At 43.4% G+C, this 21456-nt stretch overlaps 1 protein-coding gene across 4 annotated transcripts in view; it reads left to right on the top strand.

Annotated features, from left to right (window-relative positions):
* The window catches only part of PWWP2A (PWWP domain containing 2A), a 151792-nt gene that overhangs the window by 63114 nt on the left and 67222 nt on the right, over positions 1 to 21456 (top strand). For 3 of the 4 annotated variants that reach the window (XR_014056749.1, XM_081500571.1, XM_081500572.1), the window contains one exon: positions 10749 to 10905. The exons of the other annotated variant lie outside the window; for it this stretch is intronic. The gene's annotated coding sequence lies outside the window, so the exon portion shown is untranslated. The remainder of the gene's footprint in view (positions 1 to 10748; positions 10906 to 21456) is intronic. 4 annotated transcript variants of the gene reach the window in all.

Below are 21456 nucleotides of genomic sequence, written 5' to 3'. Positions count from 1 at the left end.
ACAAGTATACACATAAACAATCTCAGGTGAGGATAAATGTCAGGGAGACAATAAAACCAGGTGAGAGATGGAGTGTGAAAAGGTGGTGTTCGTGCAGGGGGCATTCTTGGAGGAGTTGCAGTCAAGCTTCCCTCCAGCCAGCTGCCTTGGAGTTCATTCCTCAGAAGATCTCCAAGAGAAAGGTACCATTATCCTCATTTTACTGAGGACGAATGATGTTTCCAGAAGTTAAAGAACTTGCTCTGAGTTGCAGAGTTTGTAAGTAGACAGCTGGGATTTGAACCCGAGTCTGTAGGCTTCTCTGGCATTGTGCTGGCTTTGCTGTGAAACAAGTGGGTTAGATTAAGGCTGCTAAAAATCTTTCCCCTAAAATGGTATACATACAAACAATGTTGCAACTGACACCTCTAAGAGCAGGTGCTCTGGCTATTTTCCATCTACACAAGGAATAAAATACAAATTATGACACAAAAGCTGGGAAGGCCAGGTTGACTTATTTGCTGCCTGCCCATTGGGTTTCAGAGAGAGCATATCAAGGTTTAGCAGCTGCTGGCAGGTCAGCAGTCAAGATACTGAATGCAAATGTCTCAAGGCCCAGAAATCCCTGCCTGGTGAAGACAAAGGATGGACCCTCAGGCTGTTAGGGGGCAAGGCCCAGGTGAACTCCCCACCCCCACCCCAGCTTCTGCCCTGGAAGAGTGTGGAGACCCTTCTAGAGACTGATAGCCCTGGTGGTTTCAGGCTCATAGAAGCTACAGCTTTGGCTTCCCAGACCTGTACCCTCCATCCTGTAGCAAGGCCTCACTCCAGTGTTACCTCAGCTGTGAATGGTCCCTGGGGCAGACAACAGACAGGGAGCCAGCTTGCTTGCTTCTGCTCCCCTAGCTCTTGGTTCCTCCCTTGATTAGAACATTTGTAGGGGGAAAAAAAGGAGAATAATGAATATTCCTATGCTAAGAGGCCTTATAAAATGATCTCATTTAATCTTTTTGTTGGGATTTCCCTGGTGGTCCAGTGGTTAAGAAGCTGCCTTCTAACGCAGGGGACACTTGTTTAATCCCTGGATGGGGAACTAAGATCCTACATGCCATGCGGCAACTAAGCCTGCATGCCACAACTAGAGAAGCCAACATGCAGCACACACACACAAAAAAGCTTTTTGTTGTGATGGTGGTAAAATATACGCAGCATAAAATTGGCCGTCTTAACCATTTTTAAACATACGATTCAGTGGCATTAAGAACATTCACACTGTGGTGCAACCAGCCTCTGGTCACCACCATTCTATTTTCTATCTCTATGAATTTGCCTGTTCTAGGCATCTGATTAAAGTAGAATCACAAAATATTTGTCCTTTTGTGTCTGGTTGATTTCATTTAGCATGTCATCTTTAAAGTTCGTGTTGTAGAGTTATGAAAATTTCATTTAGTCATGTATGGGTAATATTCTATAGTATGTATAGACCACATTTTGTTTATCCATTCACCCACTGACAGATATTTGGGTTGCTTCTACCTTCTTGTTATTTTGAATAGTACTGAAACCACTCTCTATGAACATGGATGTACAAATATCTGTTTAGGTTCCTGCTTTCAGTTCTTTTGGGTATATACTCTGCCAACTGAAAGAAAAATGCATAATATAAATGTTGTGAGTTAAGTTTTATTTGGGGACCTTACTGTGGACTCTAGCCTGGAATGCAGCCTCTCAGATACCTCTGAGAAACTGCTCTGAAAAGAAAAGGGAGGAGCCAGAACGTATATAGACTTTTTGCTAGGGAAATATGTAATTAAGCATGGAAAGATTACTGCTAATCACAAAGAACAGACATCTCAAGTTAAAGATTTTAGTATTTTCCTATGTATGGAATAAGGGTTTCCCTAGTGGCTCAGTGGTAAAGAATCCACCTGCCAATGCAGGAGACGCACGTTCGATCCCTGAGGCAGAGAGATTCCCTTGGAGAAGGAAATGGCAATCCACTCCAGTATTCTTGCCTGGTAATTCCTATGGACAGAGGAGCCTGGCAGGTTACAGTTCACCGGGTAAGAAAAGAGTCAGACACGACTTGGCAACTAAAGCAACAACAACAATGTATGGGGTAGTTTGACATTTTTCATTATATACGCACTTGAATTCTCTAGAGGCCAGTATATCTAAAGCACAGAATGCTTCCTGTTTTTTCCTCCATCCTAAATTACCCTCTGGTGGGTGACAGCAGTGGCTAGTGGCTTAATTCATGGAAAACTGGAATGGCAACATTTTTTCTTTATAACCCAGAAGTGGAATTGCTGGATTGTCCACTTAATCCTAATACTTAGTTAAGAAGGAGGGTTGCCAGTGTCATCTGCATTTTACAAATGGGAAAACCAAAGCTCAAAAGAATTAATTTGCCCAGGCCCAGGAAGTGAATGAAAAGATATGCCATCCCTGCCTTCTTGGAGCTTCAGTCTAGTGGGGAAGAAGAAAGACATTAAGCAGCTAATTATGTTACTGAACTAAATTGGGGTTCACTCACCCGACATGTAGCAAAGCCAATATGCGGACACCGCGGGTTGTGCTAAAGGAAAGTACAGTGTATATTTGCAGGGTGCCACACAAGACATACAATGGCTTGTGCTCAAATGGCCTGATTTCTTCCATGGATTTCAGGGGAGAGTTTTTATAGGTAGCATTTGGCGTGAGGTAGGATTTTCTCCTGATTGATAGGTGGTGAGATAACAGGGTGGTTTTGGAAATCTTAATCACCTACCCCCTGGTTCCAACCAGTCTGGGGTCTGTGTGCTTATGCTCAGCATGAAGTCACCATCCTCCCCTTGCGTGGGGGTCTTAGTTCCGTCAAAACAACTCAAAGTTGTGTGTCAGATTGTTATGTAAATCCCTTGAGGATGAACTAGGACTTCTATGCTGAACTAATGTTTCTTGACTGCTTTTCCTTTGTTTCTGCATTCCCTCACTTCCCTAATTAGTAACAGCTTGAGTCTGCTCTTTGGAACTCAGGGAAGACCTAGGAGACTAAAGCCTTTTTCTGCAAACAAGAATAGGGGGGGCACAGAGGGACTTTTGTACCCAGGAGGGCCCCGCAGGGTCCTGCTCAGTTTCAATTATACAAAAAGTTATTCAGTCACAGCAGCGAAAAGTGCTCAATTTTCTTCTGTTCTACCTCAGCCATTCACCAAGCCCCATAGCTCCTCCATACTCCACCTTCTTTACTGTGTCTTTGCTGTGTCTCCGTGGCCACCACCACCAGTAGCCTCCCGAGGCCTCCGAGCTTCCAAGCCCTTCAGTCTGTTGGTCACCCGGTAATTAGGAGGGGTGTCAGGGAGGAGGAAAATTTCTCTTCTATCCTTGCTGAGTTCTGTGGCTGGACTAACAATAAAACTGGCACAAGACAGATTAACAGGAGAAAAAGAAACACATCTTAATTTGTGTACAGAGAGGTCCCATAGGACTGAAGTGGCCAAAGCAGGCGGCTTTTATACTTTTTAGACAAAGAAGCAATGTATTCGTGAGGAATTGACAGGACAAAGAAACCTAGGCTTTATGTGCTCAATTAATGAAGAATCTAAACAGAGTCTGGGCTTGGAATAGTAAATAAAAGATGTAACAAGGTTTGTTTATATAGGATTCTCCCCCTAATTACTTATCTTTGGTGATAAGGGTGTCCTTCTGTTAGGGGACCCACTGACTGAAACCACCTGACTTGGCCCTGCAAGATTGTAACCTTTTGTATGAGTTATCTTACAACAGGAGGCCCTGGTAAGGAACACAGAATTAACAAGTTATGGACAGTCAGAAGAATTTGGGAAAGGTCAAAAGGAGAGAAGAGACACCAATCTATATGTCCTACCAAAGTCCCAGAATCCTTCTCGTTGGAATCCATCTTGGCTGAGCAATGCGTGCACCACCAGGAAGGACCCTGAGTCAGAATGGTTGGTCAGAGACAGCTCTATTACCATAAAACCTGAGACTTTGAACCACAGGGCAGCGCAGTTCTCCTGGGTTCCCTTACCCTGCTGCTCTCCTCTCGGGTTCCCCTTCTCAACAAAGCCTCTTGCTTTGTCAGTACATGTGTTCTCCTCAGATCATTCACTTCCAAGTGTTAGACAGGAGCCCACTTGTGACCCCTGGAAGGGGTCCCCCTTCCTGCAACACCTCTATACTTCCAGATGCAAGAAGTGTACGTTTTCACAGGAGAGAGATTTCCTGTTTTTAGGGAGACAGAAAGGAGGCCAGAGTTTCACTCTTGCACTGGCCGTTTCATAAGAAAGTTTAATTCAAAATGATCAATATGCCATTGAGGCACATTTGGGGTGGTTTACCCTGGACCCCAACACGGGCTTTTCTCAAGTGCAGATCTAATCCCGTCGCTGACTCTGTTAAGCTTCTTCAGTAGCTTCCTGTGGCCCTCTAAACTAGCTTCTCAGTTCCTGTGTGCTCTTACTGACCATCCCTCCTCATGGCCATGGGACTGAAGATGGCACATGCAGATCTCCAATATAGACCTGGCCCAGGGTTTCTCTACCCTGACAGTAGCAGTATTTTGGGTGGGATCGTTCTTTGTCCTGGGGGCTGCCCTGTGCATTGTAGGATATTCAGCAGCATCCCTGGTCTCTTCCCACTAGGCTGCCAATAGCACCCCTTTCCCCAGTTGTGACAACCAAAAATGTCTTCAGACATTGGCAAAAGTTCCCTGGGGGACACAGTCACTCCACAGCTGCTCACTTCTCTGTCCTTTGTGGTTGCAAAAACCACTTACTTACCTGGAAAACTTTCTACAGATGTCCTTCCTGGATGCTTCCATCAAGGTATACCTTGTGTTTCCCCTACTAGATCTCAAGGTCAAGATCTGCATCTAATTAGTCTTAGTATCCCCAACACCTGGCTTCCAGGTTATGATACCCATTTTGTAAGAATATCTTTGTTTAGTAGCTGTTTAAATCCACTTCATAGTAGTTTCTGCTTTTTAACGAGTATTTGATATATACCTTAATTCTTTCTTCTACCCTAGAATGACTCAAAGTCATTCTTTGAGAAAATGAGTATGGTAATACTCTAGGTTATTCTATTGTAACAATCTCTTAATGTTAAACTTAAGTTAAACTTCTTGATTTAACTTAAGAAGTTGGCAGAGTTATTAGGGAGTTAATTTCATTCTTAGTCATGATAAGGTTTGGTTGGCTATGTATAAATTCCCAAAAAGTACCAGTAGTATTTGGGCTTCCCAGGTGGCTCAGTGGTAAAGAATCTTCCTACAATGCAAGAGATGCAATGCAGGAGACTTGGGTTTGATCCCTGAGTCAGGAAGGTACCCTGGAATAGGAAATGGCAACCCATTCCTGCCTAGGAAATCCCATGGATAGAGGAGCCTGGCAGGTTACAGTCCAAGGGGTTGCAAAGAGTCAGACATGACTTAGCAACCAAACCATCAATAATAACAGCAAATCCCCAGTACCTAACTTAGTGCCTGAATCTAGACTGAACTTGATAAAATATTTGTTGGATGGATGAATGAGTAAATAAGTATGAACTATACATCTTTCCTGACAAATAATGACTTCCTTTTGCAGAAAACAATCCATCTCTGGATCCCTAGTAGCCCCAGGAGGACTTGCACTTAGGTAGATCTGTTCACATCCACATTTACATATCCCTTATCATGACTCACCATTACCAAGCACTGACAGATGGGTTGCTAAGGGAAACAAAGGTGTTTGGGGGATGTCCTAACTTTTGAAGTTGAGGACAAAGAGGCAGCATGGGTAGTGGGTCCAGGGCCAGTGTAGCCCAGTAGAACTCTTCTCCATGATGCAACTGTTCTAATAACGTGTGTTTGTCAAATAGAGTAGCCGTCAGCCACATGTGGCTATTGAGTGCTTGAAGTGTTGCTGTTGTTGTTCAGTCACTCAGTCATGTTCCACTCTTTGCAACCCCATGGATTGCGGCACACCGGGCTTCCCTGTCCTTCATTATCTCCCGGCTGCTGCAGCTGCTGCTAAGTCGCTTCAGTCGTGTCCGACTCTGTGCGACCCCATAGATGGCAGCCCACCAGGCTCCGCCATCCCTGGGATTCTCCAGGCAAGAACACTGGAGTGGGTTGCCATTTCCTTCTCCAATGCATGAAAGTGAAAAGTGAAAGTGAAGTCACTCAGTCATGTCAGAGTCTTAGCGACCCCATGGACTGCAGCCTACCAGGCTCCGCTGTCCATGGGATTTTCCAGGCAAGAGTACTGGAGTGGGTTGCCATTGCCTTCTCTGCTATCTCCCGGAGTTTGCTCAAACTCACGTCTATTGAGTCAATGATGCCATGCCATCCAACCATCTCATCCTCTGTTGCCCCTTTTTCCTCCTGCCTTTGAGCTTTCCCAGCATCAGGGTCTCTTCCAATGAGTAGGCTCTTTGCATCAGGTGGCCAAAGTATTGGAGCTCCAGCTTCAATATCAGTCCTGCCAATGAATATTCAGGACTGATTTCTTTTAGGATTGACTGGTTTGATCTCCTTGCTGTCCAAGGGACTCTCAGGAGTCTTCTCCAGCACCATAATTCAAAAGCACCAATTCTTCAGCACTCAGTCTTCTTTATGGTCCAACTCTCACATCCATATGTGACTACTGGAAAAACCATAGCTTTGACTATATAGACCTTTGTGGGCAAAGTGATGTCTCTGCTTTTTGACACACTGTCTAGGTTCATCATAACTTTTCTTCCAAGGAGGAAGTATCTTTTAATTTCATGGCTGCAGTCACCATCTTCAGTGATCTGGCAGCCCAAGAAAATAAAGTCTCTCACTGTTTCCATTTTTTTCCCCATCTATTTGCCATGAAGTGATGGGACTGGATGCCATGATTTTAGTTTTTTGAATTTCGTGTTTTAAGTCAGCTTTTTCATTCTCCTGTTTCATCAAGAGGCTCTTCACTTTCTGCCATTAGGGTGGTGTCATCTGTCTATCTGAGGCTTTTTATTTCTCCTGGCAGTCTTGATTCCAGCTGTGAGTCATCCAGCCTGGCATTTTGCATGATGTATTCTGCATATAAGTTAAATAAGCAGGATGACAATATACAGCCTTGACGTACTCCTTTCCCAATTTGGAACCAGTCTCTAATTTTATTTAATTTGAATAATTTAAATCTAAATCTGAACAGGTCTAGAGCATCAGTTTCAGAGTCAAGGGACTTGTACTCTAGTCCTGCCTCTGATTTTAACTCATCTGTGTGGCCTTGAGCAAGTGGCTTTCTTTCTCTGAGCTTCAGCTGCTTCTTCTTTTTGACATGGACCATTTTTAAGTCTTTATTGAATTTGTTACAATATTGCTTCTGTTTTATGTTTTGGTTTTTTGGCCCCAAGGCATGTGAGATCTTAGCAGCCCAACCAGGGATTGAACCTGCACCCCTCACATTGGAAGGGGAAGTCTTAACCACTGGACTGCCAGGAGTCCCTGAGCCTCAACTTCTGACTTGGTAAAATGAAGCGTTAAGATTAGAGTAGGGATGACACATGTGGTTTCTCTTGCATGCCAGCCCCCATGGATTGCTGATGGCTTCCTGGAGCAGTCTGGAGGAGAATCCTGAAGCTTTTAGAAGAAATACAACGTCTCCATGAACGCATATGATGGGTTCTCAAGCAGGTTTACGACTCCAGGATCAAGTTGTTCATTCGCCTGTCTGCTGAGGGTGTTATTGGGGTGCCTCTCCAGAACTTGCCCGTGGTTGTAGTGCTACACTCCACTGGTCAATGTACATCAAGAGTAGGAGGCAATGCTGCCCAGTCATTCCAGCTCCTGAGCTTCCAGTAGGATGCACTGGGACCTTTGATGCATATACATCATAATTCAACTTCTGCAGTGCTCCAGTCTGCTTCCTTCCCACCCTACAGCTGTTGGTCCTGAAAGCATCTTTAGTAAATTTTTCACATGCAAATCTCTGTCTCAGAGTCTACTTCCAAGAGAACCCCGCTCTCAGACAGCATGGTGTTGAGGGGTGGGATGAGGTGGGCAGGTGTGTGATACTTGGGCCATGAACTTGCCGTCTAGGGCCTAGAGAAATTATAAGCCCAGTTTTCCCACAATGGCTCTGGGTACCTATACTAAATGACAAAAAAATAGCCTCACTACAGCCCTGTTTCTGGGAAACTATATCCACACCTGCATCCAGCATCTGGTGCTGCTGTTGTTAAGCAGAAGCCAAGCGTGAAAACCAGAGGGAAAGCCCACAGTTCACTGATCTCTGAAGGTTCTTTCCAGCTTCTGCCTTGCCCAGAAGACTGTGAGGCTACTCTGAGCTCTGTGACGTGCTGGCAGGCCCCAGGGAGCATTGAAAGGCCAGAGAACCATCTGACACTGACAGAAGAGACAGCCCTGGGAGGAGGGGACTTCAGGGCAGCACATGTCAGGAGCCACTTGTCAGGGCTTCTCTGCTGTGGGGGATGGAGAGGGGAGCATAGCAGGGTGGAAGACAAATCTCTTAGTGTTGGACACACTTGCTGGATGGGTCTGTGTTCGGTGTGCAAGCAAAAGGTACATTATAATCACTATCTAATTTCATCTGTACAACCCTGTATGTGTGATGGCCCCTGATCCTGTTTTATAGAGAAGACTAAACCGAGGTTCGATAAGAGCTAATTTACACAAGATTGCAAAACTAGTAAGTGGCACTGTTGGGATTCATACCCAGGACTTTCTGATTCTATCGCCTGTGTTCCTTTCCTACCACTCCCATACCCTCTTTCTGTTGTGATTGCAAACCTAGAGGCTCAGATTCATCAGGATATTAGAAACAACCCAATTCAGACACATAGCTAGTAGGTGCTAAGCTTATGTGCTAACTCTGAGCCATTGGTGGTATGGTAGCTGATTAGAACACTGTGTTGAGAAGGATTCTGAGGCTGAATCTCGAGTAGTGTGACCTATTTTAGTGACATCTGCATGGTAGGTGTGTGTATGGCCGAATACTGATCCTTTTTTTCCTTTTTCTTTAGTATTTATTTATTTGGCTGCATCAGGTCTTAGTTGCAGCACATGGGGTCTTTCAATGCATTGGGCAGACTTCTCTCTAGTTGCAGCTCGTGGGCTTAGTTGCCCCGTGGCGTGTGGGATCTTAGTTCTCAGATCCGTTTCCCCTAGACTTCCCTCAGCTCTAGGCAACAACTAATCTCGTTTCTGTCTCTACGGATTTGCCTATTTTGGACACTTAATGAAATCAAAAGATATATGGTCTTTCTGTGTCTGGCTTCTTATAGTTAGCATGGTGTTCTCAAGTTTCACCCAGGTTATAGCATGTATCAGGACTTCATTTCTTTCTGTTGCAAAATAGTTTTCTGTTATATAAGATTCCACAGTGCATTTATTAATTCATCAGTTGACGGGCATTTGACTTGTTTTTGCTTTTTGGCTATTATGAATAATGCTGCTATGAACTTTCACATACAAGTATTTGTGTGAACATATACTTCCATTTCTCTTGGATATTTACCTAGGCTTGGCATTGCTGGGTCACGTGGTAACTCTCTTTTAACCTTTTGAGGAACACCCAGCTGTACCCTTTCACTGCAGCCACACCTTTTTTATGCTCCCATCAAGAGTATATGAGGGTCACAACCTTTCCACATACTGACCAAACATTGCTGTTCTTCATCTTTTTAATATAATAGCCATCCTAGTGGGTGAGATTGGTATCTCTTAATTTTAATTTACCTTACCTGATGGCTAATGACATTACACAGCTTTCCATGTGTTTTTTTGGCCATTTGTATATCTTCTCCAGAATAAAGTCTACTCAATGTCTTTGTCCATTTTTAAATTGGGTTGCCTTTTTAATATTGAGTTATAAGAATTATTATATGTTCTAGATAAAGCTCCCTTATCAGATATGTTTTGCAAAAATTTTCTCCCATTCTGTGGGTTCTGTTTTCACTTTCAATACAGGTTTTAACATCAGAAAGATTGGGTTTAAATTCCAGTTCTCCTATCAACTTCTTTCATCCCCAATTTCTTATCCATAAAATAGGCATGAAAATACCTAACCGGTAGACATATTGTGACAATAAAAAGAGATAAATAGTGCAAAGCAATTGGCCCTATGGACATCACATGTGGTAACTCTTAGCATGATTGTCATGTGAAATCAATCAGAAAGCAACACTACATCAAACTCCCAAAAGCTTCTGGTACAATGATGTCCAAACTTATTCTGGGGACACCTAGAAAGGTCTCTAGTACCCTAGGGAGATTCTGTGAATATTTATAAAAGAGGTAATGTCAGTTTATCTAACAAAACCTAACCCCGCATGTCCTAAAGGAGTGGGCCTCTCTGTGTGTATTAGGAGTGAGTAATGAGGAGAGAGGTGATGATTGAAAGTCAAGCAAAGGCAATTTCTCCTGGTGGTCAGTGCTGAGTAAGCATGCTCCAGCCTCCTCCCACTGCTCTCCACTTTAGTTAGAGGCTCCCAAAGAGAGCCAACAGCTGTGAGGCTCTTTATTAGAGCCTTGAGCTTTGAAACAACAGATCAAAGTCTGAGGAGCCATCTTGAGCTGTCGGGAACGCTTGCTCACGGACTGAGGTCAGGAAAGGTCCAAACCCCGAGCATTCCAGGGCTTTGGGCTTGTCCCTTGCCACTGTGGAGGAGGGGGCTGCAGCCATGGGTGCGAGGCCACACAAGGTGCGTGGCAGAGTCGTGGAACCAAAGAGGGCTGTGTCCAGAGAGGATTCTCAAAGACCAGGTGCCCCTTTAACAGTGACAAATATTTTTGTTGGCAGCATTAAAGAAGATACTGAAGAACATCATTCAAGAGGTTCTTTTGAACACTGTGAGAAAACTGAAGTGTCTGAAAGCATGACTGACTGAGGCAGTGGCGAGAAGAAGGCATCTATGCTTTTGTAACTGCTGATGACCATGACTCCATACTGTCAAAAGGTACAAGCTTCCAGTTATGAGTACGTCCTGGGTATCTGGTATGTAGCATGGTGACTGTGGTTAACAGTGTTGTATGGTATATTTGAAGTTTGTTGAGAGTAGATCTCAAAGTGTTCTTACCCCACACATGATATCTATGTGAGGTGATGGCTGTGTTAACAGACTGTAATGTGATGATCATTTCACAATATATATGTATATCAAATATCACATGCTGCTGCCGCTAAGTCGCTTCAGTCGTGTCCGACTCTGTGCGACCCCATAGACGGCAGCCCACCAGGCTCCCCCGTCCCTGGGATTCTCCAGGCAAGAATACTGGAGTGGGTTGCAATTTCCTTCTCCAATGCGTGAAAGTGAAGTCGCTCAGTCGTGTACAACTCTTAGCGACCCCATGGACTGCAGCCTACCAGGCTCCTCTGTCCGTGGGATTTTCCAGGCAAGAGTACTGGAGTGGGGTGCCATTAGCACACCTTAAACTTATACAATGTTGTCTGTCAATTATATTTCAATAAAGCTGGAACATAGAGAAAGAGAAAAAAATTGTACTGACGAAGTAAGGAAACTTGGGCTAAGCAAGAAATAGCTAGTGCTTTCATCCAGCCAAAGAGTGATCCTGAAAGTCTGTGGTTGTCGTTGAGGCGGTTTTGATGGGAATGACAGCTTTGGTCATGGAGGAAACTTCAGTGGTCAGTGTGGCTTTTTTTGCAGTCATGGTGTAGTGGTGGATATTATGGCAGTGGGGACAACTGTAGTGGATTTGGTAATAGTGGAGACAATTTCAGAGGTGGTGGAAGCTAGTGATATTTACAATTACAATTAATTTTTGAATTTGAGGCCCACAAAAGGAGGAAACTTTGGAGATGAAAACTCTGGCCTTTCTGGTGGTGGAGACCAATACTTCATCAAACCATGAAACCAAGGTGGTTATGGCAGTTCCAGCAGCAGTAATAACTATGGCAGTGGCAGATGGTTTTAATTACTGCCAGGAAATTACACTTAGCAGGAGAGGAGAGCCAGAGAAGTGACAGAGAAGCTACAGGTTACAAGCGATTTGTAAACTCAGCCAAGCAAGGTGGTGGCAGTTTCTATAAAGGAGGCGTGTTTTAGTCACTCCTTATGTGTAGGGGCAAAAAACTCAAGGACTGTATTTGTGACTAATTGTATAAAAGGTTATTTTACTTTCTGTTCTGTGGAAAAATGTAAAGCTTCACAACAAAGAGTTTTTTTTTAATTGAGGTATATTTGATGTACAATGTTGTGTTAATTTCTGCTGTACAGCAAAGTGATTTAGGTATAATTTGTATATATTCTTTTTTGGAATATTCTTTTCCATTATGATTTATCATAGGATACTGAATATGGTTCTTTGTGGTATATAGTAGGACCTTGTTTTTTTATCCATTCTATATAATAGTTTACATCTACTAACCCCAACCTCCCACTCCATCCCTCCCTCAATCCTCTCCCCCTTGGCAACCACAAGTCTGTTCTCTATGTCTGTGAGATGGTTTCTGTTTCATAAGTAGATTGACTTGTGTCATAGTTTAGATTTCACATGTAAGTGATATCATATGGTATTTGTCTTTTTTTTTACTTACTTCACTTAGTATGATAATCTCTAGTTGCATTCATGTTGCTGCAAATGGCATTGTTTTGTTCTCCGTTACGGCTGAGTAGTATTCCATTGTATGTATTTACCACATCTTTATCCATTCTTGTGTCAATGGATACCTAGGTTGTTTCCATTAGCTATTATGAGTAGTGATGCTATAAAGATGGGGGTGCATATATCTTTTTTAATTATAGTTTTGTCCAGATATATGCCCTGGAGTGGGATTGCTGGATCATATGGTAATTCTATTTTTAGTTTTCTGAGGAAACTTCATACTGTTTTCCATAGTGGCTGCACCAACTTCCATTCCTACCAACAGTGGAGGAGGGTTCCATTTTCTCCACATCCTTTCCAGCATCTGTTATTTGGAGATTTTTTAATGATGGCCATTCTGACTGGTGTGAACTGGTACCTTACTATAGTTTTGATTTGCATTTCTCTAATTACTAGAGATGTTGAGCATCTTTTGTGTGCCTATTGGCCGTGTATTTATCTATTCTTTGGTTAAATGCCTGTTTTTTTATTGGATTTTTTTTTTTTTTTTCCTAACTTGTTCCACTTGAGGTCTCCTTTTCCCAGGCTTTAGGGTTATATTCCTTCTTCCTTTTCGTTTTTGCCCTTGGAGGGAAAGGTTGGTTGAGTGGTTGGTTTTGATTTCTTGTTAGGGGTGACTTGTGCCTATGATCTGTCCAACTGCAGGTTCCTAGAACTACTTCCTTGTCACCAAGCACATGTCTCCATGTTTTCACACCACTAGGCTCTTGCATATGTTATTCCTTCTTCTATGAGTTGCTTCCATTCTTTTCATGCTTGGGAAATTCCTCCACCACCTCCAGGTATCACAGGGCTCCAAGGGGGTCATGGGGCTCCATGAAGGGATTTTCTTGTTAGATTTCAGTTCCATTAAGTGTATCCATATCCTTACTGCATTTATTTCCTACCTCTCGTTGACTTTCTTCTAGTTTAAAATGCTGCTACTAATATCCTGTCCTTCAAGGAACCTGTGCAAATACTAGGTCTCCAGGGCAAATGCTTGATAGGATTGGATTGTTTTGTTTTGTTTTTTTTACTGTTGAGCTGTACGAGCTGTTTGTACATTTTGGCAGTAAAGCCCTTGTCAGTTGCATTGTTTGAAAATGTTTTCTCCCATTCTGTAGGTGGTCTTTTAGTTTTATTTATAACTTGCTATACAAAAACTTGTAAGTTTGGGTACCATTTGTTTATTTTTGTTTTTATTTCTATTGCCTTGGAAGACTGACCTAAGAAAACATTAGTACGATTTGTCAGAGGATGTTTTGCTTGTGATCTCTTCTAGGAGTTTCAACAAAAGGTTCTAATGTAGGTTTGGGGTTTTTTCTTTGTATGTTGCTAATGACTAAATCTAATAGTCTGATCATAGAAAGTGAAAGTCACTCAGTTGTGTCTGACTCTTTGCGAGCCCATGGACTATACAGTCCATGGAATTCTCCAGGCCAGAATATTGAAGTGGGTAGCCTTTCCTTTCTCCAGGGGATCTTCCCAACCCAGGGATCGAACCCAGGTCTCCCACATTGCAGGCGGATTCTTTACCAGCTGAGCCACAAGGGAAGCCCAACAATCCTGGTATGGGTAGCCTATCCCTTCTCCAGTGGATTTTCCCAACCCAGGAATCAAACTGGGGTCTCCTGCATTGTGGGTAGATTCTTTACCAACTGAGCTATCAGGGAAGCCCAAGTCTGATCATGATGCTGAATAAATGTGTCTTCTAAAAAATCAAGCAAATCCAATTAGATGTCCATAGGCAAAAAAAAAAAAAAAAGAAAAAAAAACACCTCCACATAAACCTCACACTTCATGTCTGGTGGTGGTTTAGTCGCTAAGTTGTGTCTGACTCTTACAACCCCATGGACTGTAGCCCACTAGGTTCCTTTGTCCATGGGATTTTCCAGGTGAGAATATTGGGGTGGGTTGCCATTTCCTTCTCCAGGGGATCTTCCTTATCCAGGGATCAAACCTGGGTCTCCTGCAACTGTAGGCAGATTCTTTACTGACTGAGCTACCAGGGAAGACCCAACTAGGTGAAGAAGTATTCATACAAAAGTTAAATCAAAATGGATCATAGACTTTAAAACTACAAAACTTTTAGAAAATACGTGACTATTGGAAAGACCATAGCTTTGACCGTATGGACCTTTGTTGGCAAAGTAGTTACTGCTTTTTAATACACTGTCTAGGTTTGTCATAGCTTTCCTTCCAAGAAGGAAGCATCTTTTAATTTTGTGGTTACAGTCACCATCTGCAGTGATTTGGGAGCCCAAGAAAATAAAGTCTATCACTGTTTCCAACTTTTTCCCCATTTATTTGCCATGAAGTGATGGGCCCAGATGTCATGATCTTCGTTCTTTGAATGTTGAATTTTAAGCCAGTTTTTTCATTCTTCTCTTTCACCTTCATCAAGAGGCTCTTCAGTTCCTCTTCATTTTCTGCCATTAGAATGTTATCCTCTGCATATCTGAGGTTGTTGATATTTCTCCCTGCAATCTTGATTTCAGCTTGTGAGTCATCTAGCCTGGCATTTTGCATGATGTGCTCTGCATATAAGTTAAATAAGCAGGGTGACAATATACAGTGTTGATGTACTCCTTTCCCAATTTGGAACCAGTCCATTGTTCCATGTCTGTTTCTAACTATTGCTTCTTGTTCTGCATACAGGAAAACAGTTTAGCGGTTTCTTTAAAAACTAATTATTGCAACTAGCATACAATCCAGCAATAGCACTCCTAGGCATTTTCCCCAGAGAAATAAAAACTTATGCTTACAAAATGGGCCAGTATATAAACACTCATAGCACCATTATTTGAAATAGTCGAAAACTGGTATTAACCCAAATACATTTCAGCGGTGACAGGTCAAGCAAACTGAAGTACAAACATATCATGGAATAATTTATCACTTAATAACATAAAAGAATAAACTACTGACCCATGCAACAACCTGGGTGAATCTGCATGGAATTTAGGGGGGAAAAGGTCAATTGCAAAGGACTTCATAGTGTATCTATTTATACAACCTTTTTTTTTTTTTTTTTTGCCACTCTGCACGGTGTGTGGGATCTTAGTTTCCCAAACAGGGCTCGAACCTGAATCTTAAGCACTGGACAAGCGGGAAAGTCCCATACATAATGTTTTGCAACGACAAAATTTTAGAAATGGAGGACAGATGAGCTGCAGGGGTTGAGGATGAAGTGGGGAGGTAAGTGTGGTTACAAAAGGGTAACACAAGGGGTCCTTCTGGTGATGGAGCTATTCTGTATCTTGCCTGTGGTATGGACATAGGAACATACACAGGCGATAAAATGACAACTCCTCATTCCCCTCCCCTCACCAGCCCCTAGCAACCTCTATAGTATTGATTCTTTCTATCTTTCTGAATTTGACTACTCTAGGTAGCTCACAAGTGGAATCATACAGTATTTGTCTTTTTGTGACTGGCTTATTTCACTTAGCATAGCACCCTCAGAGTTTATCCATATTGTAGCAGGTGTCAGAATGTTCACTTTTTAAGGCCAAATAATATTCCTTTGTCTATATGGACCACATTTTGTTTATCTGTTCATCCATCGATGGACATTTGGGTTGCTTCCACCTTTTGGCTACTGTGAATAATGCTGCTATGAGCATGAGTGTACAAACAACTCTTATTTCCTCCCTTCCTGGCCTGGTGAAGGCTTCTGTCCTGCCTCCTAACCCACCCAAAGACTGTTCTGCCTCCTTGGCTTGAATTCCATGCTGTCAGCCTTTGGTTCATTTGTCCATTTCTTTTTTTTTCAACGTTTGAACGGTCTTTGATTTCTCCAAAGTGCTTGGCACAGGGCCTTGTTATGGTCACAAGTCTGAAAAGCTTTGGGCTGGTTGCCAGAGTTGCCAGATGGTTGTGTAAGCCAGCCCTGCCTACCCTCAAGCCTCACCTCACCTCTCCCTCTCTGTGTAGCCACACCACCTTCTCCCAGTTCTTCCTGCAGATGCCTTCCCTTTGCAGCGCCTTTGCACATTCTCTTCCCTCTGGCAGAAAAACCTTTTCCCGCTTGTACTGAACTCCTAAAATTCTTCAGGTGCCAGCTTGAATATTATTTCCTTGGCCAGGCATTTTTTATGCCTATATGCGTGTGCTAAGGTGCTTTAGTTGTGCTCGACTCTGCGACCCTATGGACTATAGCCTGCCAGGCTTCTGTGTCCACGGGATTCTCCAGGCAAGAATACTGGAGTGGGTTGCTGTGCCTTCCTCCTGGGGGTCTTCCTAACTCAGGGATCGAACCCTTGTCTCTTATGTCTCCTGAATTGGCAGGCAGGTTCTTTACCACTAGCACCACTTGGGAAGCCCTCTATGCCTGTACTTTTCCTTTATGGCACTTTTCACAATTATGTATGTGAGGTTACTTGTTTATTTTTTGGCTGTACCATATGGCTTGCAGGATCTTAGTTCCCCAACCAGGGATCGAAGCCACCCTCTTCTCCCCACCCACGGAGGTGGAAGTTCAGAGGCCTAACCACTGGACCACCAGGGAATTCTCATGGTTACTTATTTATTCGTGCTCTTCCTCTCTAAGCTGTAGGCTTTCTGAGGCCGGGGGCTGGGATCTATGCTTATTGTGGTATCCTTTGTACCTAGCCTAGTGCCTGTCACATAGAAGAGCCTCCGTACATATTTGGTGATTGAAATAATTTACAGGAAGCAAAATGCTTGGACTAGGAGACCTGATGTTATATAATACCTTGGAGGGCGGGGGAAGATAATAGTAATAGTTGTACCAAAGATCCTAAGAACTGGGGTAGAAAGAAGGCTGACTTTTCGCTCTGTGCTCTTGAGTGGTCTGAACTGTTCACTGTGTACATGTGCTTATTGGGAAAATGTTATATATAAAGAGGGGATCAGAGGCCTATCTTGAAAAGGGGGCATTTGGACCTAGGTCTATGTACGAACTCCCCCCTGTACCCCTTTCCCTATTCTCACTGGTGCTCCAGAGAGTGATTTCAGAAAGAGATCCATCATCCTTGCAGGAGAGGTTCTGCCAGTTATTTGCACAGCCAAGCAGAAATTTACTCAACCAAACAAAGACCCAATGGGACGAGCTTTTGAGCCTGACTTTTCCTTATGCTTAAACTTGCCACAGTAGCCTGTCCCTACAAAAATACTGTCCTTCCTAGCTTGTCATGGGTCCTGGTCATGGGACTCAGGTCATTTGGAGTCCCAAATCATTCAGTCCTTTAAAAAGTACTGACCTTTGTCTAGAAAGAAAGGAAGAGAGGGAGGGAGGGAAGAAAGAAAGAAGAAAGGAAGGGAAGGTTGGAGGGAAGAAGAAAGAGGAAGGAAGGAAGGAAGGAAATAATGAATAAAGACCCCCCCTCCCCCACCCTTTTGCCTGTTTCTGCTTCTGAGATGCTGTCAGAGGAGACGGCTTGGTTGGGCTTGACTCCATTCTCAGGGCGATTTTTTTTCACTTGATTCTGTGCTTTTCAGTTTCTCCATGTGGCTACTTGTCCAAGGCCCTGCTTCGGCCACCTCCGAGAAATCAGAGCCAGGTCTAGCAAGCCTGTATCCTAGCTACCTTGGAAAAAGAAAAGGACCTTGATGAGAGACGAGCTAGAAATAGCAGAAGTGTTCAGTGAGGGAGCAAGCAGACGCAAGCAAAGGCCACAGCTGCTTTTGTATCTCAGCCGGAGAATGTTTGTTGAAAAAAGCTAGAGCCTGAGCTCAGTCTTTAGACTGAGATGCAGAAAGGGAGAAGTTGATTAAAGAAAGGAAACACTGTGTTGCATTCCTGCTCTCAGGTATGGCACATTGTGGGAAATTGTTTCATGTATATCAGGTCATCTAACCTTCGTAATAATCTTGGGGGTGATAATTACTAGCCCACATAGCCTATGGGAGAACTTGAGTCCAAAGAGAGTAAGTGATGGAGCCAGGATGTATCTCAAGGGTACCTTGCATCTCTCTTATGGCTGGTGCTTGGCCACGTTGCCTGGACACTCTGATCAGCCCTGCCCAGGCAGACATTAGCCCTAATATCCAGGGCTTCCCTGGTGGCTCAGATGCTAAAGAGTCCACCTGCAATGCAGGAGACCTGGGTTCAATCCTTGCATTGGAAAGATCCCCTGGAGAAGGAAATGGCAACCTACTCCAGTATTGTTGCCTGGAGAATCCCATGGACAGAGAAGCCTGATGGGCTACAGTCCATGGGGTCGCAGAGTTGGACACAACCAAGCATAGTGTTCTGTCTGTCTGCCAGCAGGTGAACTGTGGGCGTGGCTGCTCCACAGGCCATTAATGGAACCATCAATTGATCAACCTCTGTAATATGAATCAGTCAAGAGTTTCAAATTTGGAGTTCGACAGCTTGGGTTTGAAACTGGGCTTTACACGTGGACTAGTGTGGTGTGTTTGAGCCGTTTAGACTCTTGTGACCACTTGGTCTTTCAATGCCACAGTATGTTCATATGTGAAAGGGGGATTAGGTTGTGGCAAGGATTAAGTGACTTAATAAACATGAAGTGCTCAGCACAGAACCTGGCACATAGTAGGAGGTCTATACAGGTTAGCTATGATTTACTGAGCACCTACTACATACTAGATCTGGGGCTAAGGTTTGGAGATAAGCAACACAAGGCCCTGGTCCTTGCTCTGTTTGGTCCAGTGCAGGGGGAAACAACAAATATTAATCACACAAGTAAATAGGAAAAGCTTTGTGGGAAGCTGTCATCTGAAAGATGGAGGGGTATGTGCTAAAGAGGCAAGGAGGAGGGTATGGGGCTCCAGGCTGAAAGAAAAGCACCTTCCTGAGCTTAAAAGATATTATTAGATCATCTGGGTTTTTGAGACCCTTTCTGTTAGACTCCTCTAAGCCTGTGGGCTGGTTCCCATTACTCCAAAGACAGAGTCACATGCTGAAAGCTGATCTTTGGACCACAGCCTTCACAAAGATCATCAATGGTTCTACCAAACAAAGATTCTTCTGGGGAAGTAACAAAATATGATTAGTACTGGGTCCAAGGTGAGTGAATGGTTAAAAAGGTGAGTTTGGATTAAGACCAAACTGGGCCTAGGTCTTCAGCTTTTTGTGAGTTTCAGGTCACCTATGGATACTTTGCAGTGCATCCCAGAGCCAGACACTGGGAAATCCTGAGTTGGTGACTTTAGGTGGGGTCTGCTAATCTCTATTCTCTCATGCTTAGCGAGGAGTGAAAACAAAACCATAATGCTCTCATTTTGGATGCTGGCTCCACCACCTGCCATCTGGGTGACTTTTCACTTCTCTGAGACTAAATATCTTCAATGAGAATAATAATATTACCCATAGGGCTGTCATAAAGATGAGATGATATTAATACACATAAACATTTATTAACATAGACCTTGGCATGTGGTCAGTCAGTCAGTTCAGTCGCTCAGTCGTGTCCGACTCTTTGCAACCCCATGAATCGCAGCACGCCAGGCCTCCCGGTCCATCACCAACTCCTGGAGTTTGCCCAAACTCATGTCCATCGAGTCAGTGATGCCATCCAGCCATCTCATCCTCTGTCGTCCCCTTCTCCTCCTGCCCCCAATCCTTCCCAGCATCAGGGTCTTTTCCAATGAGTCAACTCTTCGCATGAGGTGGCCAAAGTATTGGAGTTTCAGCTTAGACATCAGCATGTGGTAAACATTCCAAATATGGAAGTTGTTTTTATTAACACTTTTGGCCAACAATGAAATATTCTATTCAAGTTTGGCAGTGGGCATGATTTATTATGGGAATCCTGTCCCATTGCAGGCTGCCGATGAGATGGATCAGAGATCTTTTTTCTTGGTAATTTAATTTATTTATTTATGGCTGTGCTGGGTCTTTGTTGTGGTGCACAGCCTTCTCACTGTGGTGGTTTTTCTTGTGGAGAGCACAGGCTCTAGGGCCTGCAGGATTCAGTAGTTGTGGCCCATGGGCTTAGTTGCTCTGTGGCACGTGGTCATCCTGGATCAGGGATCAAACCCATATCTTCTGCACTGGCAGGCCGGCAGATTCTTTGCCTCTGAGCCACTAGAGAAGCCCCAAAGATCTTTCTTTCTTTTTTTTTTTTTTGCTTGTACCAGGTCTTAGTTGCAGATGCGGGATTTAGTTCCCTGACCAGGGATCAAACCCAGGTCCCCCGCATAGGGAGTGTGGAGTCCTAACCACTGGACCACCAGGGAAGTTCCCAGAGATCTTTTTATATGACATTCTTGTCCTTCCCTTCTCCATTTCTCTTCTTTGAACTCCTGGCTGGAGTGAAGATAACAGCACTTTGGCCTTAGGGGAAAGTCAGGGCGAGAGTGAACTCATTCCTTCTGCAAAGCTTTTTTGAGGCCTACTGACAGCTAGAGACTTATCTAGGTGCAGGGATGGGGGCAGTGAGAGAGGTGTACAGAAGGGACACCCATCATTTCTTATAGTGACCAGTGGTGAAAAGAAAATAAAACAAGTAAAGGGGTATAAAGGAAAGGGAGAGGAGCAGAGTCTGAATAGATTATCATTCTTTCTTCAAATTAGTCACTTTGAGCTGCTTTATACCCAGTCCAAAGATGTTGTTATTGATTATGATTTTCCTTCTCTTGAAATAGCTTTCAAAGACCAGAGCATATACTTTTGAATAGTTTTTATAGTGGCTAATATTTATCCATTAAGGGGAAAATATCCTTATGGAAAAATTTTTTAAATTTAATTATTTACAATGTGGTGTTAATTTTTGCTGTACAGCAAAGTGATTCAGCCATATATATATATATATATATGTATTTCTTTTTTATATTTTTTCATTATGCTTTATCCCAGGACATTGAATATAGTTCCCTATGCCATATGGTAGGACCTTGCTGTCCATCCATTCTATATGTAATAGTTTGCATTACTAACCCCAAACTCCCAGTCTATCCCCCTCACCACCTCCTCTGCC

Source organism: Giraffa tippelskirchi, chromosome 6 (genome assembly GCF_054371585.1).
Source record: "Giraffa tippelskirchi isolate mGirTip1 chromosome 6, T2T-mGirTip1v1.2.pri, whole genome shotgun sequence".
Classification (NCBI taxonomy): Eukaryota; Metazoa; Chordata; class Mammalia; order Artiodactyla; family Giraffidae; genus Giraffa; species Giraffa tippelskirchi.
The sequence above is the reverse complement of the archived record's forward strand: the minus strand, read 5'-3'. Positions and strand labels throughout refer to the sequence as shown.